Source organism: Salmo salar, chromosome 08, assembly GCF_965601325.2.
Source record: "Salmo salar chromosome 08, fSalSal1, whole genome shotgun sequence".
Lineage (NCBI taxonomy): Eukaryota > Metazoa > Chordata > Actinopteri > Salmoniformes > Salmonidae > Salmo > Salmo salar.
In genome coordinates, this window is record NC_138298.1 from 28,059,883 (window position 1) to 28,075,514 (window position 15,632).

Below are 15,632 nucleotides of genomic sequence, written 5' to 3' on the forward strand. Positions count from 1 at the left end.
ATTACATGACACTAATCTCCAGTACTATAAAAATGTCTGCCAACAATCTAACCCATTTTTCTAAATCAATGTTTTAATTTCCCTTCTACACAACTGCACCTGTATATCAAAAATATAATTTCACTGTTTTTTTCTCCTTCTATTGTATCTGCTATATAATTTCATTAACTCCTGTATGAGACGGGATCCAACGGAACTGAGTTTCAGTACCATTTATTTGTAAGTCAAACAACAGCATCATTATTTCTGACCATAAATCCTGACGTTCTGACTTTCCAGATCTTAACTGCACAAAACTGATGCAGTCTGAACTATTTTTGGTTACACTTCCTCTATTCATTGCAATCCAAAGATTATCACAACCATTTCTGTTGAATATACAGATAAAATAATTTGTTGGTCTTTTGCATAGATTAACATGGAACTCAGGAATAAATACACCTGCTCCTATCTTCTGTGAGAGAGAAAAATTAGGTTTTTACCTGATTTGTTTAATATTAATAGTTAACAATTAATATGCATAACAATAGTAAAGACATGCTGTGCTTCTGAGAAAGGATGGTGAATCTCTTCATAGTTCACTCCCCGCAGCTGGTCTAGACATGGGATAGAGATAAACTTGAGGAACAGATAGACCTGTATTGTTTCAAGAAGATAATGTAGGAACAATAGTGGATCAATATTGATCCACTATTGTTCCCACATTATCTTCACACCACTGTTTATTTTCTTCGATCAGGCTAAAATCAACATGTGGTCTTGTATAAAATCACGGTGGCACATTTCCTATTGCCACAGATGGCACTATAACAAGATCCCGGAGTCCATATTCATCAACCCTTTTCCCAAAACCCCTCTTTTGATATCGTTCGTATTCCCAGCAGTCTTCCAATACTGTCAGTGTATGCAAGCGCCAGCTTAACTCATCTAAGGGACAGTGGCATTTTTCCAGTATCCACTTCTAAAGCGTCAACCAGTGTAGTTTTAAATGCACCATTGCACATCCTCGCTTACTTACAACAGGTGTAAATAGCTGATCAAAACTGGTTGTTTTATCATCATCATTATCAATTGCCCTAACTCTACCATCTGAACTATCCTCCATTCCGACCCTCAGTCAAAGTACAGTCGTGCCAAATACACCAAAAGAACAAAGATACAACTTTGTTACAAACTAGACCTGTCCCACTCACACTGTTTTGTCTACACAGCCTCGTCTGCACAGCTCGACCAGGTGTGGAAGTTTAACGAGGCTCAGTGGATTAAGGTGCAGGCGTGGCACTGCAGCCTAGCTTGCAGCAGCCTAAACATGCTGGTTGTGAGGTGTGGCTGAAGCTGCAAACTGTGGCACACCCCAGCCACACCACCAGGGGGCGCCACAGTGTCGTGGATGAATCTTTACAGAATAATAAGCATAGGTAAAAGACCCATACAAAAGTTCCATCTAACTGAAGTGTCTGTGTGCTGAGAGATGATATATCTAAACCAACAGTGGGTGTATGACTTTTGGCTCTTTGCCACCTAGAACACAACAATGGGTGTTCAGTTCCGCATCCTAATCAGAGTGAAAGTAGGCCTAAGCTTTAAAGGGATTGTCTGTTTTTTAAAAAATGTAGCCTGGTGAAACCAGCCAGAGATAGTGTAGCGGTCCACCTACTTGGCCAGGCCATATTAGAGCTTACTACACCTGCTACAGTGCTGCTTGATACCACTGTATACTAACTTGGTATTTTCACCAAATAGGAATGGCCCAAAGTCTTTTAGAATATCTAAACATTAAAATCATGGGACCTTACCCTTATGACCTCATGGGTTTCATAATTCATAAAAAGCCTCATTGTCCACACTATGCACGAAATTGAATGCATTTATTTGGACGATGTACAATTAAAATATACATCTCAGAGTTAATTTGAAACCTTCTCCCCGATATATCACGTCTTGTATAAATTTCATGGTCCTTCAGATTCATGACATTTTGTGGACATCAGTGAGCCCAATAATGAACACTGAGTTTAGTCAGCATTTATCACTAACAACTTTATAGAAAAAGGAGGCAAGATTTCAGCAGTTACAAAACATAGAAAATCAGTTAGCAAATCAACTGAACAATATCAATTCTGAGTAGGAATACAGAGAGACAAGCTGTGAATCACAAGCAATGTTTAACACGGGATATGTGCTAACAATACATATACCTTCCTTATCAACACGGAGAACAACTGTTGCATGTATGTCCTCTTAAACTACAGTTCACAAGGACAAGGGCTTTGGTGTAAGAGCTCTGCTTGAAGCTTTAGTTAATGTGGAATTACATGTAGATAGGTAACAAATGGTTTATAATTCATAATCAGGAAGAGCTCCCACAACCATGCTGTTATTTTATCGAACATGAGAAGAAAATAAATGTGGCTTAAAATACAGCAATGTAGGTTAAATTGAACTATGTCAACACAGTCTCACTTGGTAGTGCTGTTCTCTGTAACTTTCACTGCTGCTTTCGGTCAAACTGCAGCTCCTACTAGCCCAGCAACTACTGCCCCTACTGGACCTGCTAGTCCCCCCACTAATGCCCCTACTGCTCCCCCCACTATTATCCCTGCTATCCCCCCCCAGAACAGCGATTGCGTAGAATGTTTTGCAAAATGTATTAATATTTTTTTCATAAAATGTTTGCACATGGTTCTTTCCTGTTAATTGGTCTACTTTGTGTAAAAGCTCATTGACCTGGCCTGCATTGTCTGTATCATTATTGTTGAACACATGGAAACCCCCTCCACATTTCTGAACCAGTTTCTTCAGGTTTTGGTCCACTCTGATAAACTGATCTATAGTATTGTTCTTCAGTTTGTCTCCATAACTAAAGAGCACTATGGTATATTCACTGACAGAGGGACTTAACATCTTCTCCAGTGTGTCCATCACTCTCTTCTCTTGCTCTGTGAAGCAGCCCAGCTCAATGATCAGTAGGAAGGCCTGGGGATCTGGTGTAGAGAGAGACAAAGCCCTCCATTTCTTTTCTGACTTCCTCTACAGAGAGGTCACTGTTGAACAGACCTGGAGTAACCACCACCATCACTCTCCTCCCAGACAGCTCTACTTCTCTGCTCTCACTCGTCAGGATCAGTGATGTGAAACTGACCCCAGACTCAAACACTTCTTGGCCCATGATGGTGTTTCCTGCTGCACTCTTCCCCACTCTGTCCAGGCCAACCAACACCAGTCTCAGGTCATGACCAACGTCAGCTACTAAAATAAAGAGTCAGATGAGAGAAGAGTGTATATATAAAACTATATATCCTCTATTTTACGGAAGATGTCACATGAAGCATCTCTTTTTCAAATGAGTTTTGGACGATCAAGTATTTAGAACAGCATTGTGCATTTGATGTGTCAGTAAGTATGTAAAATAAGAAATATAAAACAGCCTACAGGCTCCTGAGTGGTGCAGCAGTCTAAGGCACTGCATCTCAGTACTAGAGGTGTCACTACAGAAACTGGTTCGATTCCAAAATGTATCACAACCGGTTGTGATTGGGTGTCCTATAGGGTGGCACACATTTGGCCCAGCATTGTTAGGGTTTGGCCAAGGTAGGCCATCATTTGTAAATAAGAATTTGTTCATAACTGACTTGCCTAGCTAAATAAAGGATAAAAATACTTCACATTTTAACAACTACTAGTGAACATTATGAAATCAACATTACAGCAAAAGAAAACATTCTGTCATGATAATTCTATGTATTTTATACTCAGCGTATTAGTGTCTGGGTTATGCAGTCAGTAGTACTGTATGTATTTTATACTCAGCGTATTAGTGTCTGGGTTATGCAGTCAGTAGTACTGTATGTATTTTATACTCAGCGTATTAGTGTCTGGGTTATGCAGTCAGTAGTACTGTATGTATTTTATACTCAGCGTATTAGTGTCTGGGTTATGCAGTCAGTAGTACTGTATGTATGTTATTTTCTTGTATCAAATACAAAAAAACAAACACATGGTATCTTTATATGACACATTATTTATGCTCAGTACATTCATCTACATTTTAGTAATTTAGCAGAGCCGCTTACAGTTAGTGCATAGATCTACATGTTAATCATTTAGCAGACACTCTTATCCAGAGAGACTGACAGGAACAATTAGAGTTTGGTGCCTTGCTCAAAGGAACATTGACAGATTTTGTTCACCTAGTCGGCTCAGGGATTCTAACCAGCAAACTTTCAGTTACTGGCCAAACACTCTTAACTGCTAGGCTACCTGCATCTCTCTCACACGCACGAACACACACACAGACTTTAAAAACTTTTATTCTTTACTTATTTCCCACACAATTCATTTGACATATGCTATCATTTTGCAATATGAAAATAATCAAGGTAAAAGTAACATTTCATGTTTAAATACGTACTTCGTGTTTTAGCAATTAATTAGTACAACATTAACATTAATTGTAATGAATAGCCAGGAGGACAATTAACAAAATCTGTCATTTTTAAGAATCAAATCATTTCATAATTACGCCAAACCAATGATAGATGGTGTTGGAGTAATATTACACATTCTCATTGTATAATACATTTGTCTTTTGAAGTTGTAGCCAAAGCTACTCCAGCTCCTACTCCAAGTCCTACGGCTCCCCCTACTACTGGACCCGCTACAGCCCCTCCCATTGCTCCTTTCAGAGTCGAGCAGATTACACCTGATCCTACGCCTACACATAATCCAACTGCAGCACCAACAGCTGCACATTTAATGAATGTGTTACTTTCCTCAGCTTTCTTTCTTGCTTCTCTTTCCAGACGCTGTTTCAGTTCTTCTTCAGCTTCCTTCAGAGCCTCTCCTTTATGTTTTTCCTTCAGTTCCTCCATCTCTATGCGATTCTTCTCTTCATTCTGTCTCAGGATCCTCTTTTTCTCCTCTTCAATCGTTCTCTCAGCCTCCTGGAACATCTCAGTGGTGTAATAGCTTCCTCCATTCCATTTGACCACTTTGCTAATCTTCTCAAGCAGCTCAGTAACCTGAGAGGGATTTTGGCATTCGTTGTTGAAGACATGACATCCCCTTTACATTCCTGTCAAAAAGCATGAAGATATTTGTGCCCGTGCACAAAGTATTCAATTGATTTAGTCTTCTTTCGCTCTTTCGCCACCAGTAGATCTCCATGAGTGAAGAGCACAACTGTATAGTTTGCTGACTGTTTTCCAAAAGTTGCCTGAAGGATCTCCACTGTTTTCTTCTCTTCTTGTGTGGATCTACCCAGCTGGAGCACTATCAGGAACACATGGGGACCAGGAGCGGAGAAAGAGATGCACCTCTTGATCTCCAGCAGTATCTCATCTTGAGTATAGTTGGTGTCATACAAGCCTGGGGTATCAATAACAGCTACACTACTTCTCCCCTGTTCTTCTCACACTTGGTTGTCACAGAGGAGGGAGCTAAATCTGATTCAAAAGCATCTCTCCCCAGGATGGTGTTTCCTGCTCCACTCTTTCCCACTCCAGTCTTCCCAACAAGAACAATCCTCAGCTCATTTTGTGTCTGCCGTTGGAGTTCTGTTGGATTAAATGGACAAGGCTGTTACCTTTGAAAGAGGTCTAGTCCTCATGTACAACTTCTTAGTACATTGTGAGGAACAGCTACATCTTCTTGACACAAAGCAGGAAGTACTTCATGATCTGTACAATAATCTGTGAGCATATGTGCACTCAACATGCAGTGTTTATTTATTTATATTTAACTAGGCAAGACAGTTAAGAACAAATTCTTATTTACAATGATGGCCTACCCCAGCCAAACCCGGCCAATGCTGGGCCAATTGTGCGCCACCCTATGGGACTCCCAATAACGGCCGAATGTGATACAGCCTGAATTCGAACCAGGGACTGTAGTGATGACTCTTGCTCTGAGATGCAGTGTCTTAGACCGCTGCGCCACTTGGGACAGTGGGGCAAGCTACTCTGAAAATATAGTTTACCAAGCCACCAATTACTTCACACTGGAAGCAGAAATATAGACCTAGTTTGTTTAACTAAAGTTATTTTTAAGAAGTATTTCACAACATTTAAATCTGAAATGTCATATAATACAATGGCAAGAACACATCACTCTGAAGTCAGATGTTACATTGTAGTGTTACACTCGGTACCGGTACCCCCTATAAAAAGCCTCGTTATTGTTATATATATATATATATATATATTTTTTATACATTAGTTTATTTAGTAAATATTTTCTCAACTCCTATTTTTCCTAAAACTGCATTGTTGGTCAGGGCTTGTAAGTAAGCATTTCACGGTAAGGTAAGGTAACCTGTTGCCTTCGGCGCATGTGACAAATACAATTTGATTTGATTTGATCTGTGTGACAGTCGGTAGTTCCAGTAACCAGCTACACTGCTACATAGCAAAAAAGTTACAAACTACTGAAAACTCTGAATTTTTGTATTTAGTTAAACTACCACCAAACTACTGTGAACTACTCCCAAACACTGTCAACATGTAATCGGAAATGTCATTAACCATAGATCTATTTTTGCTAAGATGATTACCATCAAAAATAACAAAACTCTTGTTGTTACTTTTTTTAATCAATGGTAGGCCACAGTACAAAAATACATGTCTAATCCACATCTTTCTTTTTACGATCTTAATAGCAAGTGAGAAAGACAAAAAAGAGAGGGGGGTGCTCTTAAACAGAGATGTCCAATCAGTGTATGTATAAAATAAAAATTGAAGAAATAAATAAAAGTACTATATCTAACTCACAGGAGGTGGGTGGCACCTTAATTAGGGAGGACGGGTGAGTGGTAATGTCTGGAGCAGAATCAGTGGAATGGAATTAAATACATCAGGTTTTTGATGCCATTCCATTTGCTCCCTTCCAGCCATTATTATGAGGTGTTCTCCCCTCAGCAGCCTCTTGTGATGTAACTAGAATCTCTGGTCCCAAATAAAGTGTTACCTAAGTATTTATACAAAATCCTCTGTTTTTAATGAGTTACTACACTGACTATAATGTAATGTAAATAATACTGTTAAAAAAGTAAAGCAGTGGGGTGACATAAAAATAATGCTCCCCACTGCTGTACATTGTTATATTTCTGGAGTGCGTGGAACTCAAAGGGAAAAGCACATTAGAAAAAAATATAATCAATATCCTTCTATTTTAAATCATTTAGTTCAGTTCCAATCTTGGTACACTAAAGGCTACTCACCAGACTGATAAACTTTGCTGTTGATTTTTGGAGTGAAGATCTGTCAGTCTCAAGTGCTGTGTGAGCGTAGTAGTACTAGTAGTAGTAGTAGTAGTAGTAATAGTAGTAGTAGTAGTTTCTATACTCTTGTAAGGATACTGAAGAACTACAATGTGAGAGTGGGTCTGCCCACTTCTTTTATTACAGCATCTCTCAGGCGCCCACCCCCTGACACACCCATAGGCTTTCTCTTCACCGTCATACATTTACTGAAATCCTTTCCCACTATTTATGGCTGTCACAAGTGTAGAGAGTAGTAGGCAGGAAGCAGTCGCAGGTTTAGAACTACTGAATTTATTAAAGCGCTATATATATATATATATATATATATATATTTATATATTTATATTTAAAAAAAGCGGGACAAAACCCAAAGTGCAAAATAATAAAGTACTCAGGAAATAGCAGGAGAGATTACTCTCAGGAAAACAAGCAACATTTAAAATGACCGACAAAGACAAATGACAGAGAGAGTACATATACAGTGATAGAGTGGGGATTGGAACCAGGTGTGTGTAATGATGAAGAGATAAGTCCGGGGTTAATGAGTGAAGAGCGTTTGCCAGCAGCAGGTTCGGCAGCAGCTAGAAGGCCGGCGACGCCGAACGGCTGAGCTGGACAGGAGAGGGAGCCAAAGCGAAGGCTGGTGTGGCAATAGCTGATATACACTCCACCAGTGGTTCCCAAACGTTTTATAGTCCTGAACCCCTTCAAACATTCAACCTCCAGCCTCTAGCACCAGGGTCAGCGCACTCTCAAATGTTGTTTGTTGCCATCATTGTAAGCCTGCCACACATTATACGATACATTTATTAAACATAAGAATAAGAGTGAGTTTTTGTCACAAACCGGCTCGCGAGAAGTGACAAAGAGCTCTCTAGGACCAGGGCACAAATAATAATATATTAATAATCAATAATATGGCTCTTTATTTAGCCATCTTACATATAAAACGATTTGTTCATCGAAAATTGTGAATAACTCACCACAGGTTAATGAGAAGGGTGTGCTTAAAAGGATGCACATAACTCTGCAATGTTGGGTTGTATTGGAGACAGTCTCAGTCTTAAATCATTTTCCACACACAGGCTGTGCCTATATTTAGTTGTCATGCTAGTGAGGGCCGAGAATGCACTCTCACATAGGTATGTGGTTGCAAAGGGCATCAGTGTCTTTACAGCGCGATTTGCCAAGGCAGGATATTCTGAGCGCAGCCCAATCCAGAAATATGGCAGTGGATTCTGATTAAATTACATTTTCACTGAACCGCTTGTTGCAATTTCGATGAGGCTCTCTTGTTCAGATATCGGTAAGTGGACTGGAGGCAGGGCATGAAAGGGATAACTCATCCAACTGAAACGCATAGAATTCACTGGCTTGTATGCGAAGCAGTAATTGTTTCAAAACTTCTCCTGCCATGTCACTGATGCGTCGTGAAACAGTATTGTTTGATGAAGGCATAGTCTGTATAGCTGCTTTTTTTGGCCTTTTCCCCCAGCATTGTCCCAGCAGCAGGAAGAATTCCTCAATAGTATGGGGCTTGCCTGTCCTAGTGTCACGTCCTGACCAGCAGAGGGAGCAATTGTATTAGTTTTGGTCAGGACGTGGCAGGGGTTTTGTGTTATGTGTAGATTGGTTGTTGGACTCTCAATTGGAGGCAGGTGGTTCTAGTTGCCTCTGATTGGGAGTCCTATAAACAGGTGTGTGTTTTCCTTTGGGGTTGTGGGTAGTTGTTTTTGCACTGCGTTTTGTGTGCCTGCAAAACTGTTCCTGTCGTGTTTATTGTTTTTTTTTCAGTGGATGCTTTACTCGTGTTTATTAAAAATATGAGTATCCACATTCCCGCTGCGCCTTGGTCCATTCCTGACGACACCTAGCCACTTGGTAGCTCACCATATAAGACACTTCTAGCCCCTTCTTATTAATGGTATCTGTTGCTTTTATACATGTCTTACTACTCGAAAGTCGTCTTAATTCTCACTCAAAAAACTCCTGTGGCTTATTTTTTAAATTGGCATGTTTTGTTTCTAAATGTCTGCACAAGAGTGAAGGTTTCATCGAGTTGTGAGATAGTACTTTTGCACATATAACACACTGTGGCTAAAGAAAGGCACTACTCCCAATATAAGTGAACCCCAAATCAATGTAGTTCTCATCATATTTGTGCCTCTTTGATGGTCCAACGTCCCTGTCTGTTGTTTAGTGCTTTCTCGGGTAAGGGGGCAGTAGTTCTTCGGCTGCATCAGATTCACAACTGTCAGTGTCCATGCTAGCTGGGCTAACAACAAATGTAGAATTACTGATGCTATCATTGGATGTGCTCGTGGAAGCAGAACAACTTGTGTCGTCGACAGGTGCAGGTGTATTACTGCTGGTAGTAGCAGTACTACCAGTAGAACTGGTATGTGTCTCTATGGACGTGAGCATTACTTTTTTTAACCATTTATCGAGTGAACGGAATGAGCAGCAGCTACGTTTGGCTACATACGGACCGTTAGTGGAATTCCAGCGAGATATTAACGGTTAATGTGATTAGATGTTAATTATTTGACTAGGCTACCTGTATTTGACATTGTGTTGTTATTTTACTGAACACTAGATGGTTTAGTTTTATTTTTGGCAGTAAAACAATGCTACTCAGGCAAGAAAAAAACCTCACCCAAATGTATTGGAAAATATAAATGGACTGTTTGAAAATGTGAAGAATTGTTTTATTATTTTTTATTTAAAAATAATAATAATAAAAAAAAATCAAAAGTGAATCACATTTTTATTTAGCGTACCCCTGACGGCATTGCGCGTATAACTGGTTTGGGAATATCTGTACTACACCATTGTTTGTCTAGTCTACGGGCTCTAACCATTGGAGAGCCTTTCACATTTAACAATTCAGTCAAGCCAAATTGTACTGAACTAGTAATAGGTATACTACGATTGGACAATAATGGCCGATTTGAGGCCGAATATTCAACAACTTTGAAAATGATCAAGACGCCACCACAAGGGCCCGTAGAGTGCCCGGGTGCCCGTGAGAGCCATCATCAGCAAATCGGGTATGTGCTTACATTTTACGGGCTGAGGCCCTACATTTTACTCTAGGTTTGATCCAATTTCTTACGATTTGGAAAAAGCTGATCAGGAGCCCGTAGATCGTACTAAAATGTCTGCCTGGCTTTAGTTTCACATATTGTCACTCAACAAGTCACACCTCAACTGACCCCATTTGCTATAGTCTATAGGTTGGGTATTGAAATACCTGAATAATAATAGGTCTAATGACAATACTGATAATAACACCTTCATTTGTAAAGCAATTTTCATGAAATTTAAACTACAAAGCACAAAGCAAAGAATAACAAAATGAAAGATAGGTAGGCCTCACTATATGCCACCATTAGTGTAATGAGAAACTAACCCTAACAGAACTATAGTCTGAAGTGGCTTCCTCTGCTAAGTCACGTGATTTTATTGAAAATGTGTCTGTATTACAACCCGTCCCTGTCACCATGGGACACCCACGCGCTTATGCCCGACTCCAGGCATAAGCGACATAAGCGGCCCTCGACTGCTTATGCAAAAAATATCTCTCTGCCTCATGGCAAAATATGTCGAATTTTATGAAATTGACTTTAAAACGTAAATGTTTCTCTCCGCTGTCAAGAGGGGGGCCACAATTTTTTTTTGCCGCTTGGTGTGGGGACCCCACAACCAACCAAATCTCGCTTGCGGCCCCCAAAAGGCTACAGCCAGCCCTGGACACCCACAGTTGATACCATTAGGGGGTGGAGAAAGAATATGACTCAAAGCACAGAGAACAGAAGAAGAAATGACTGCTTGTATGCTATCTCCCCACCTCCTCTGCAACAATGTTCCTTCCCCTTTAGGTCTATTGATAACTCAAAAGAGTGCATCGAGTTTTGAATTTTTTACAACATTATTAATTGAATGTGGTGCATAGTGAGTGGCTAATGAGCATTTATTTCAATAATGAGAACCATGGTAATGTGAAGACCTAAGAATAAGACAACAATTAATTTAAAAATCATTTCATTAATGAATTACATTATGTCCCATAGGGAAATTTGCTTGACTACAGAGCCCCTTATGGGTCATGGTGGAGAAAAAAAACTGCCAGGCCGTTCCGTCTGTTTCTTTATAAGCTACTTTTGACTCCTTGTGGATTTGTGTAGCCTATAGCTATGCCTAAAAACAGTCTTCTCCATGACGGTCCCACTTGGCCAATGACATACGCGGCGGCAGGGTAGTGTAGTGGTTAGAGCGTTGGACTAGTAACCGAAAGGTTGCAAGTTCAAACCCCTGAGCTGACAAGGTACAAATCTGTCGTTCTGCCCCTGAACAGACTGTTCCTAGGCCGTCATTGAAAATAAGAATTTGTTCTTAACCTCTACGGGCTAGGGGGCAGTATTGAGAAAAATATGTGCCCATTTTTAACTGCCTCCTACACCAACTCAGAAGCTAGGATATGCATATTATTAACAGATTTGGATAGAAAACACTCTGAATTTTCTAAAACTGTTTGAATGGTGTCTGTAAGTATAACAGAACTCATTTGGCAGGCCAAAACCTGAGAAGATTCCAAACAGGAAGCGCTCTCTCTGACTATTTCTTGGCCTTCTTGATCATCTCTAACCAAAACAGGGGATCTCTGGCATAACGTGACATTTTCTAACGCTCCTATAGGCTCTCAGAAGGCGCCAGAACGATGAATGGTGACTTTGCAGGCCATGGCTGAAAAACAGTAGCGCATTTGGATAGTGGTCGATCTGAGAACAATGAGACTGGGAAGCTCGTGCACGAGCCGACATCATGTTTACTTTCTCTCCCTTTGAAAGAAAACAACGACTCCCAGTCGGAATATTATCGCTTTTTTATGAGAAAAATCACATAAAAATTGATTTTAACATAACATGCATGTATTGTATAGCATAATGTCCTAGGAGTGTCATCTGATGAAGATCATCAAATGTTAGTGCTGCATTTAGCTGTGGTTTTGGTTTTTGTGACATTATATGTTAGCTTGAAAAATGGGTGTCTGATTATTTCTGGCTGGGTACTCTGCTGACATAATCTAATGTTTTGCTTTCGTTGTAAAGCCTTTTTGAAATCGGACAGTGTGGTTAGATTAATGAGAGTCTTGTCTTTAAAATGGTGTAAAATAGTCATATGTTTGAGAAATTGAAGTAATAGCATTTCTAAGGTAAAGCGTCCCACCTAGCCCATAGAGGTTAAGAATGTAAAATGTCAGAATAATAGTAGAGAGAATGATTTATTTCAGCTTTTATTTCTTTCATCACAATCCCACTAGGTCAGAAGTTTACATACACTCAATTAGTATTTGGTAGCATTGCCTTTAAATTGTTTAACTTGGGTCAAACATTTCAGGTAGTCTTCCCCAAGCTTCCCACAATAAGTTGGGTGAATTTTGGCCCATTCCTCCTGACAGAGCTGGTGTAACTGAGTCAGGTTTGTAGGCCTCCTTACTCGCACATGCTTTTTCAGTTCTGCACACAAATCTTCTGTAGGGTTGAGGTCAGGGCTTTGTGATGGCCACTCCAATACCATGACTTTGTTGTCCTTAAATCATTTTGCCACAACTTTGGAAGTATGCTTGGGGTCATTGTCCATTTGGAAGACCCATTGTCACGCCCTGACCAGAGAGAGCCTTTTTATTCTCTATTTTGGTTAGGTTGGGGTGTGACTAGGGTGGGTAATCTAGGTTGTCTATTTCTATGTTGGCCTGGTATGGTTCCCAATCAAAGGTAGCTGTTTTTCGTTGTCTCTGATTGGGGATCATATTTAGGCAGCCATTTCCCCACTGTGTTTTGTGGGATCTTGTTTTTGTGTAGTTGCCTGTGAGCACTTCACTTGCTTCACGTTTCGTTTGCTCGTTTATTGGTTTGTTTTTGCTGAAGTTTCACTTTATAATAAAGATGTGGAACGTTACGTACGCTGCGCCTTGGTCCAGTTCTTACGACGATCGTGACAGAAGATCCCGCCAAACCAGGACCAAGCAGCGTGAGGAGAAGGTATCCTGGGAGGAGAAGGTATCCTGGGCTTGGGAGGAAATCAAGGAGGAGAAGATATCCTGGACATGGGAGGAAATCATGGAGGGACACGAAAGCCTTCCTTGGAAGCAGACGCAAGGAGATAAGGGAGGTCAGCAACGACGCCGGGGTTCACGGCCACAACGGAAGCCCAAAAAACAGCCCCAAAATGTTTCTGGGGGGGGCAACACGGGGTGGTCGGCGGAGCCGAGGAGTGAACGGAAAGAGCCAGAGACTATCTGGGAGGAAATGGAGAAGTGGTCGGTCGACCCAAGGAGAGTGCCAGAGCCCGCCTGGGAGTCGATGGAACAGTGTGAGGAAAGATACCGGAGAATGGAGTTAGCTAGGAGTATGCGGCAACGCAGGTGTTTGGAGGAGCGTGTCATTAGTCCGGTGAAACCTGGGCCGGCTCCACGCATCGGGACTCCAGTACGCCTCCCCAGCACTGTACATCCTGTGCCAGCTCTCCGCACTCGCCTTGAGGAGCATGTCATCGTCCGTCCGAGCCGGCCTACCACCAGGTCTCCGTGCGCCTCCCGCCCGGCGTCCGTGCCAGCCCCGCACCGCCGGCAGGGCTCGTCCGCAGTGCCGGCCTCGCACCAGGCCCAGGCGCCTCCCAGCCCGACGTCCTGTATTAGCTCCCCGCACTCGCCGTGCGAAGTGTGTCATTGTTCCGGTACAATTTATGGCGGCTCTATGCACCAGGTCTCCAGTGCGCCTCCACAGCCCAGTACATCCTGTGCCAGCTCCTCGCACTCGCCCTGAAGTGCATGTCCCCAGTCCAGGACGTCCTGTGCCGTCTCCCCGCACTCGCACTGAAGAGCGTGTCACCAGTCCGGTGCAACCTGTGCCGGCCCCACGCATCAGGCCTCCACAGTGCGCCTCCCCAGTCCGGTACGTCCTGTGCCTGCTCTCCGCACTCTCCCTGAAGTGCGTGTCACCAGGCCGGTGCCACCTGTACCGGCTCCATGCACTAGGCCTCCAGTGCGCATTCCCAGTCCAGAGCCTCCTGCGACGGTCCACAGTACCGAACCTCCTACGACGGTCCACAACTTCCTGCGACAGTCCACAGTCCGGAACCTCCTGCGACGGTCCACGGTCCGGAGCTTCCAGGCAAGGTGTCCAGTCCAACTCCTAGGCCGGAGCCCTTCTCTGCGCCAATGCCCAGTCCAGGCACGGTGACCAACCCAGCTCCATGGCCGGAGCCTTCCTCTGCGCCGATGACCAGTCCAGGCACGATGTTCAGCCCAGCACCATGGCCGGATCCGGGGTCTGGGCGGGGGTTACGACCTGCACCGGAGCCGCCACAAACGCTAGATGCCCACCCGGACCCTCCCCTATAGAGTCAGGTTTTGCGGCTGGGGTCCGCACCGTTGGGGGGGGGGGGGGGGGGGTACTTTCACGCCCTGACCATAGAGGCTTTTTATTCTCTATTTTGGTTAGGTCGGGGTGTGACTAGGGTGGGCAATTTAGGTTGTCTATTTCTATGTTGGCCTGGTATGGTTCCCAATCAGAGGCAGCTGTTTTTCATTGTCTCTGATTGGGGATCATATTTAGGCAGCCATTTACCAACTGTGTTTTGTGGGCTCTTGTTTTTGTGTAGTTGCCTGTGAGCACTTCACTTGCTTTACGTTTCGTTTGTTCGCTTATTGTTTTGTTTTTGCTGAAGTTACACTTTATAATAAAGATGTGGAACACTACGTACGCTGCGCCTTGGTCCAGTTCTTACAACGATCGTGACACCCATTTGCAACAAGCTTTGACTTCCTGACTGATGTCTTGAGATGTTGCTTCAGTATATACACATACTTTTCCTACCTCATGATGCCATCTATTTTGTGAAGTGCACCAGTCCTTCCTGTAGCAAAGCACCCCCACAATATGATGCTGCCACCCCCGTGCTTCACGGTTGGGATGGTGTTCTTCGGCTTGCAAGCCTCCCCCTTTTTCCACCAAACATAATGATGGTCATTATGGCCAAACTGTTCTATATTTGTTTCATCAGACCAGAGGACATTTCTCCAAAAAGTACGATCTTCGTCCCCATGTGCAGTTGCAAACCGAAGTCTGGCTTTTTTTATGGCAGTTATGGAGCAGTGGCTTCCTTCTTGCTGAGTGGCCTATCAGGTTATGTCGATATAGGACTTGTTTTACTGTGGATATAGATACTTTTGTACCTGTTTCCTATAGCATCTTCACAAGGTCCTTTGTTGTTGTTCTGGGATTGATTTGCACTTTTCGCACCAAAGTACGTTCATTTCTATGAGACAGAAGGCATCTCCTTCCTGAGCGGTATGACGGCTGCGTGGTCC

The 15,632-nt window shown here is 42.5% G+C and overlaps 1 pseudogene; it reads right to left on the bottom strand.

The window, feature by feature from the left end:
• Nucleotides 1-578: 578 nt before the first annotated feature.
• On the bottom strand, nt 579-10,050 carry LOC106610417 (GTPase IMAP family member 7-like; annotated as a pseudogene).
• Nucleotides 10,051-15,632: the final 5,582 nt, after the last annotated feature.